General features: G+C 40.0%; 1 non-coding gene across 1 annotated transcript; it reads left to right on the forward strand.

Annotated features, from left to right (window-relative positions):
• The first annotated feature begins 4633 nt into the window (after positions 1–4633).
• LOC122312048 lies at positions 4634–4740 on the forward strand. Its single transcript, XR_006242962.1, has one exon. It is a non-coding gene; the product is annotated as a small nucleolar RNA R71 (small nucleolar RNA).
• Positions 4741–8219: the final 3479 nt, after the last annotated feature.

Consider the following 8219-nt stretch of genomic DNA (forward strand, 5'->3'; position numbering starts at 1 on the left):
AAAATTATGCTAATCTCAATTTTATCTAGAGGAATCACTAAGGTTTTTGTAGTAGCAAATAAAACTAGATCAACTCAAGAGAAATAAGCAAAGAAAGTAAAACTGATGTTTGAAGATCAAATTCAATAGGGAAGAAAACTTCTAGGAAATCGATTTCACCATAATTCTTCACTATGCTTTTCTCATCCAGCTAATTTAACTTAAACCTCTTTTGTCTATTAGCAAATCTCTAATTCATCCAAAAGCCTCTTTCGATAGTCAATTGGAATTGATTCTAGTTTATCAATTCACACAAGAGTATGCAAATTAAATAATCAAGAACGCAATAAGACCAATGATTTAATTACTACACAGGTTCATACAAGTCTTTCGATCTCTATACTTACCTATGCTGAAATATCCAAGATCTACCCTATGATTCCCTCTTTCGATAGCAAATCACAAGATTAATAATCATCTAATCAATGGCCAGTTAATTAGAAGCATTAAACTCAGAATAAATCAGATAAACAAAGAGAGAATTGCATTAAATTAGCATGGACAAACAAGCATAGTTCGGAATTAGGTTACATCGTTTTCCTAGAAAGAAGAAAATTTAGCTCATACTAGAATTGGAATTCAACATAAACGAATTCACCATAATTATTCTGAGAAGATGGGAAGAAGAAAATAAACACTGAAAAATCCTCCTTGCAGCCTCAACTGGTCGTCAAAAGCTCAAGAGAACGATTCAACGCCTTTCTCCCGTCCGTGCTCGTGTATGAATCCAACGTACGTGCAATAAATTGGAATTCCGTCTCCAAAACAAATGATTTGAATCCCTCTAGCTATGTTTTTCTCTCCCAAAGAGTGTTCTCCAGTCAAAAACCGCGGCTCTAGAGTGAAGAATGGCCTTTTATATGGTCCCACGGCGGAAAACCTAAAATCTGTCAAAATACGATGTTCGCTCGAGCGGGGTGTCGAGCGCGCGTCGAGCGTTCGACTCTGCCTGATTTCGCTCGAGCGTCCTATCGAGCGCACATCGAGCGTTCGACTCTGCCTGATTTCGCTCGAGCGGCAAATGTCTCCGCTCGAGCGATCTTCGTTTTTCAGCAACCCGCTCGAGCTCCCTGTCGAGCGGCAGTCGAGCGTTTGAATCTGCCTGAATTCGCTCGAGCGGCCAAAAGCCTCCGCTTGAGCGAACTTGTAAAATCTGCAATATGAAATTTTGCAAGCCATCAAATACCCCCAAACTTACAACTTTGTTTGTCCTCAAACAAAAAGAAAAACAAATGATAGTTTAGGCAATATCAACTCGACCCCAAAGAGAAGTATCATCACTCACCAAGCTTTTATGAATTTAGATTTCATCTCTAGTATCTTACTCTTTTAACATCAAAGATAGCAAGAAAATCAATCAAAAATTTTGCAATTTGTCAAGCAAGAGTTAGGCGTTTACTTCAACCTAAAGCTAAGACCTTGAGTGTGTGTGTGATATAGTCAATTTAACCTCAAACCACCTACAAACTCAGATAAAAGTAGAACAACCAAAATCAGAAGAATTCTCTTAAAACTTAACCCCATAAGTCCAATTTTCAGAAATCCTCTCCACTAATGTAGTCAACACCAAAATCAAAGATCAAAAGGTCTTTATTAAGGTTGTAATGATAGGCCACAGGGTGAGGGTTAAGAAAGAACTGGATATGGGAAATTAAATCAAACTGGGAAAATACTTAGTGAAAAGAACATTAAAAGAGAAACTCACATGATTCAAATCATAGCTCTTTCTTGGCAATATGCTCATACTTGTGGCATTAAAATTGTTGTAATCACTGATGTAATACCAACACTTCCCTTAACAAAATTTGAGGTAATTCACATTCCGCTTGGCGACTTCTTTTTCTTTTCTTTTCTTTTCTCTCTTTTTTTTTTTTTTTTTTTTTTTTTTTTTTTTATATATATCACTTCCTTTCTTCTTCTTCTTTTTCTTTGATCGAATAGAGCAAACATAATACGTTTCATCATGAAACCAATTTTCTCTTTTAAATGTAACTCTCCACCAAAGTATTTTCTCAAACTCTCAACGGTAGATTCATTGTTTTTCAGGCTTAGAGCGGGCATGGTTTATGTAGTTTAAAGAATCAATAAAGGCTCATGAAGGCTCAAGGGGGTTGACTATGGAAACACACCATGTAATGATGGCATGACATTTAGGACGGCTGGGAAAGCTTTTTGGTTATGCCAAAGAAATGCCTAGATCATTTCTCTAATATTTGGTCTCAACTAGGATTTCGCCTCAAGGACCCATCAACGGATTCTAGAGCAAAGCAAAATCGAACCTCCCTCTTTCAATTAATTCAACTTCTTCTCTTCATAAGCAAAATGGAATAAGAGAAAAACGACTATGTGCTCAATTGTGTTCAAGGTCAAAGATTTAAACCAAAGTACCCACAAAACTTCACTTGACATAAAAGAAATTTTTGAAAATTTTTCTCAAAACCATCTTCAATCACAAATTTCAGAGTCATAGAGAATTCAATCTTACTCCAATGCATGCTTGGTAAGAGATTCAAACAACCCATCAACAACCCAAGACTTAGAAAACAAGAGGATCAAATAATTATAGGAGTTTACACCCCCAAACTTAAACTAAACAATGTCCTCATTGTGATGCGAAAGTAAAAAGGATTGAAGAAATAAAGGAACTTCCCTGGTTTTATGGTGAACCTTCCGAGGTTTTAAAATTTTCCAGCTCTTTATTCTTGCTAAATAAACCTGCATCAAAAACCAATTTATTAAAACTTAAATAAATAAAGATAATAAAATAAATGAAAGAAATAAAGATAGATCTATGGGTTGCCTCCCATAAGCGCTTGTTTTAAAGTCTACAGCCAGACTTTTCAATCTTCCTCAATCGGGATCTCTAAGAGGAATAAGAGTACAGTTCCTCTCCACTTCATTGCTAAGTGATGTATCTTGCTGCAAGGCTCGTTCTAGGTGATTGGCTGGTGCATCTTCTTTAAAGGGCTTTTCCACACCTTGCTTAATGACATCAACCCGGAAGCAAGTGCTTGGCTCTTCTGGAATTCTCATGGCTTGGTAAATTTTGAACAAAACTTCTTCCTTGTTCACTCTCAATGTTAACTCACCCTTTTGAACATCAATCAAAGCTCTTCCCGTAGCCAAGAATGGTCGGCCAAGAATTAGTGGGACTTCTTCATCTTCTTCCATGTCTAACACCACAAAATCAGCAGGGAAGATAAATTTATCCACTTTTACCAATACGTCTTCTATGATTCCACGTGGATACTTGATGGACCGATCCGCTAGTTGCAAAGAAATTGTTGTAGGCTTCATCTCTTCAAGTCCTAATTTCCTGCAAACAGAAAGTGGCATAAGATTAATGCTAGCACCAAGATCATATAAAACTTTATCAAAAAATGAATTTCCAATAGTGCAAGGCAAAGTGAAACTCCCCGGATCTTTCAATTTTTGAGGCAATTTCTTTTGAAGAATAGCACTGCATTCTTCAGAAAGCTTCACTGTTTCAAACTCTTCCAATCTTCTCTTCTTGGAAATGATGTCCTTCAAGAATTTGACATAATTTGGCATTTGTTCCAAGGCATCTGCAAAAGGAATATTAATGTGAATTTTCTTAAAAATATCCAAAAATTTAGAAAATTGCTTATCTAGTTTTTGCTTTTGAAAACGCTGAGGGTAAGGAAGTGGAGGAGCAAGAATAGGAGGATTGTCAGGAAATGAAATTGTAGGAGCAAAGTCGGTCTCCTCTAGTGTATCATTGACAATCTCATCTTCTTCTACTTTATTCTTGCTTTGGCCAATGTTCACAGCTGTAGGGGTGGACTTGCTCTCCTTCAATGGTGACCTCTCTATTTCTTTTCCACTCCTAAGTGTGATGGCCTTGCATTGTTCCTTTGGATTCACTTCAGTGTTGCTGGGAAAAGCTCCTCTTTGTTGGGCATTGATGGTAGTGGCTAGTTGCCCAATTTGCACTTCAATATTCTTTATAGCAGCTCCCATATTGCTACAATGAGTCTCAATGTTGTCCAACCGTGAATCAGTCTTTTTAAACCTTGCATTGGTCTCCTGAACAAAGGAAACCATGGCATCCTCAAGTGACATCTTCCTCTCGCTTGGTTGGCTATCAAATCCGGGAGGATGTTGAGGTTGCAACACATTCTTGGTATTTCCATATGACAAATTCTCATGATTTCTAAGCCCTGGATGATAGTAATTTGGCATAGGATTACCACGATAGTTGTAGTTCCGATTGTTGACATATTGAACTTGTTCTTGACTCGACTCATTGCTTGGAACTATCATACTTGTAGATGCAACATATTCTGTACTTTGTGGTATCCTTTGAGTTGTCAAGGCTGAAATCTGATGAGATAGAGTAGCTACTTGAGCGGAAAGAGCTGCTATCGGCTCCAATTCATGAATTCCAGCTACCTTCTTAGCCAAAGTCCTCTCAGTTGGCCATTGATAGTTGTTTGAGGCCATTTCCTCCAAAAGTGCAGTAGCACCTTCAGCTGTCTTCGACATCAAAGTTCCACCAGAAGCAGCATCAACTATAGTTCGAGTTTGCCCATTTAACCCATTATAGAACATCTGAACTTGCAACCAATCTGGCAATCCATGTTGTGGGCAACGTCGAATCAAGTCCTTATACCTTTCCCATGCTTCATAGAGTGACTCAAAATCATTTTGCTTGAATTGGCCAATCTCACTCCTGAGTTGGGCTGTTTTGGCAGGAGGAAAGAATTTAGCAAGAAACCTCTCAGCCATGTCCTGCCAACTAACGATGCTTCCCGGTTGTAGAGATTGTAGCCAACCTCTAGCCTTGTCCCTCAAAGAGAAGGGAAACAATCTCAGTCTAATGGTGTCTTCAGTAACACCATTAATCTTCACAGTATCACAAATCTCCAAGAACATAGCCAGGTGAATATTGGGATCATCAAGTGGTGATCCACTGAATTGAGCCTGCTGCACCATGCTAATCAAAGCTGGTTTGAGCTCAAAGTTGTTGGCATTGATTGGCTGGCGCATTATGCTCGAGTAATTTCCATTCACAACTGGCCGTACATAGTCCTTCAAGGTGCGTGGTAGTACCTCACGATCTTCTTCAGCCATGACTAGTATCTTATTTCTTCTTAGTGATCTAAGAGTTCTTTCAATCTCCGGATCAACAGGAATAATGTCACGAGATCTAGTACGGCGCATCCAATGTCAAAAACACACCTGTAGAACAAATTAAAACAAAATTCTAAATTAAAACCAAGATTACTTTGTATCGATATTGACAAAAAGAATAAGAATAAACCAATCCCCGGCAACGGCGCCAAAAACTTGACCGGTGCAAAACTGCAAGTGCACAGTATCGTAGTTTTATAGTAAAGTAATAAGAAGAGTATCGTCCTCAGGGATTGGTACCTTACTCTTGCCAAATACCAAAATTATGCTAATCTCAATTTTATCTAGAGGAATCACTAAGGTTTTTGTAGTAGCAAATAAAACTAGATCAACTCAAGAGAAATAAGCAAAGAAAGTAAAACTGATGTTTGAAGATCAAATTCAATAGGGAAGAAAACTTCTAGGAAATCGATTTCACCATAATTCTTCACTATGCTTTTTTCATCCAGCTAATTTAACTTAAACCTCTTTTGTCTATTAGCAAATCTCTAATTCATCCAAAAGCCTCTTTCGATAGTCAATTGGAATTGATTCTAGTTTATCAATTCACACAAGAGTATGCAAATTAAATAATCAAGAACGCAATAAGACCAATGATTTAATTACTACACAGGTTCATACAAGTCTTTCGATCTCTATACTTACCTATGCTGAAATATCCAAGATCTACCCTATGATTCCCTCTTTCGATAGCAAATCACAAGATTAATAATCATCTAATCAATGGCCAGTTAATTAGAAGCATTAAACTCAGAATAAATCAGATAAACAAAGAGAGAATTGCATTAAATTAGCATGGACAAACAAGCATAGTTCGGAATTAGGTTACATCGTTTTCCTAGAAAGAAGAAAATTTAGCTCATACTAGAATTGGAATTCAACATAAACGAATTCACCATAATTATTCTGAGAAGATGGGAAGAAGAAAATAAACACTGAAAAATCCTCCTTGCAGCCTCAACTGGTCGTCAAAAGCTCAAGAGAACGATTCAACGCCTTTCTCCCGTCCGTGCTCGTGTATGAATCCAACGTACGTGCAATAAATTGGAATTCCGTCTCCAAAACAAATGATTTGAATCCCTCTAGCTATGTTTTTCTCTCCTAAAGAGTGTTCTCCAGTCAAAAACCGTGGCTCTAGAGTGAAGAATGGCCTTTTATATGGTCCCACGGCGGAAAACCTAAAATCTGTCAAAATACGATGTTCGCTCGAGCGGGGTGTCGAGCGCGCGTCGAGCGTTCGACTCTGCCTGATTTCGCTCGAGCGTCCTATCGAGCGCACATCGAGCGTTCGACTCTGCCTGATTTCGCTCGAGCGGCAAATGTCTCCGCTCGAGCGATCTTCGTTTTTCAGCAACCCGCTCGAGCTCCCTGTCGAGCGGCAGTCGAGCGTTTGAATCTGCCTGAATTCGCTCGAGCGGCCAAAAGCCTCCGCTCGAGCGAACTTGTAAAATCTGCAATATGAAATTTTGCAAGCCATCAACACCCATCCCTTTAGTTTCCCGCTGGGGAGGTAATGATTAGAGGGCTAAGTGACTGTCCAATCTTCACCACAATAGGGACGGGGAAAAGTTAGAGTAGCCTCAGGGATTAACTCGCTCTCCCCCGTGGGGATGGTTTGGCTAGTCAGGAACCTGTCCCGCCTATTGACCCATATATGGAGGTAGGCTATTTGGGCAGTTTGTGACCATACTCACTCCTGTCCATTGACATCTTAGGGAAGGTATATGAGGACCGGGCTGATGCCACATCCACTCTTCATTGTGTCAAAATCGGGTATGTTTGGGTAACCTCATGGCTAGACCCGCTCTCCCCTGCAGGAGGGTCGAAACAGTCTATAGCTCATCTCACCCTTTGTTATCTCGATGGGAGGTAATCTATTCAGGCAGTCCCTGACTGGACCCGCTCCCATCGCTCGACACCCATAGTGAAGGTAAATCAATGTGCAATTGGGGCTTTGCCCACTTCTCACTGCGGGAGAGATAAAGCAACATTTTGGCATTACATACATCCCTTTGATACCTGCAAGGATGTAGGTATTGGAGGGCCAAGTGGCCATTCGCTTCTTCACTGCGATGAGGATAGGGTAAAGTTCGAGCAGCCTTAAGGATGGTACCCCACTCCTTCGCCAAGGAGATCAGGATAGTGAGGGGCTAGTCCCGCTTGTTGACTCTTGGGCAGAGGTAGTCTGTTCAGGTAGTTTGTGACTATACCCACTCTCATCTATTGATACCACATGAAGGGTATGTTATTACCGTGGGTCTAATCGGTGCAGGTTGTGCACAAATAGGAATCTCATTTTTGGGCGTGTTAATCCCTGAAACATTCACATTTTCTTCATTAATAACACATATGTGCATCACAGAGTCTTCATTGATAGAACATTCGTAGGTGTTCAATGTTTCATAGATGCTATAGTTTGTTCCCACAAGATTCACAAAGCCAGTAAACACTAGGACAGTTGCTGGCAGCTACCACGTAGGGGTCTTCCCATTGAGGTCCAAGCTTACCTTCCTCTCTTGTGGTGGTCCCCATCTGCTTCAGCACAAGGTTTCCAATTTTGAACGACCTTCGGTATAATCTTTGATTGAAGTATCATTCTACCTTCGTCTTATATGCTGCCATTGCCAGTTCTACCTCCTCTTAGATCTCTCCTACTAGGTCAAGTTGTTCTTCAAGGCATTGGTCATTAGAGTGCTGCTCGTAGTGGCGTACACTATAGGTTGAGATATCCACTTCTATCAATGGTATGGCCTCGTGACCATATGCGAGGGTAAACAAGGTTTCCCATAGAACTACTGGGAGTTCTTCTGCCCAAGTTCCTTTCCGGTCATTTAGCTTTTTTTTCAACATTCGAAGCAAGGTTTTGTTGGTCACTTCCACTTGACCATACGACTGGGGGTGCCTCAGAGAGGAATATTGGAACTTGATCCCCAAATCTCGACATCAATCTTGGTAGTGGTTGGGTTCGAATTGCCTCCCGTTATCTGAGACAATGTTATGGAGTATGCCAAATTTGCAGATGTCAC

This window comes from Carya illinoinensis, chromosome 5 (genome assembly GCF_018687715.1).
Source record: "Carya illinoinensis cultivar Pawnee chromosome 5, C.illinoinensisPawnee_v1, whole genome shotgun sequence".
Taxonomy (NCBI): Eukaryota; Viridiplantae; Streptophyta; class Magnoliopsida; order Fagales; family Juglandaceae; genus Carya; species Carya illinoinensis.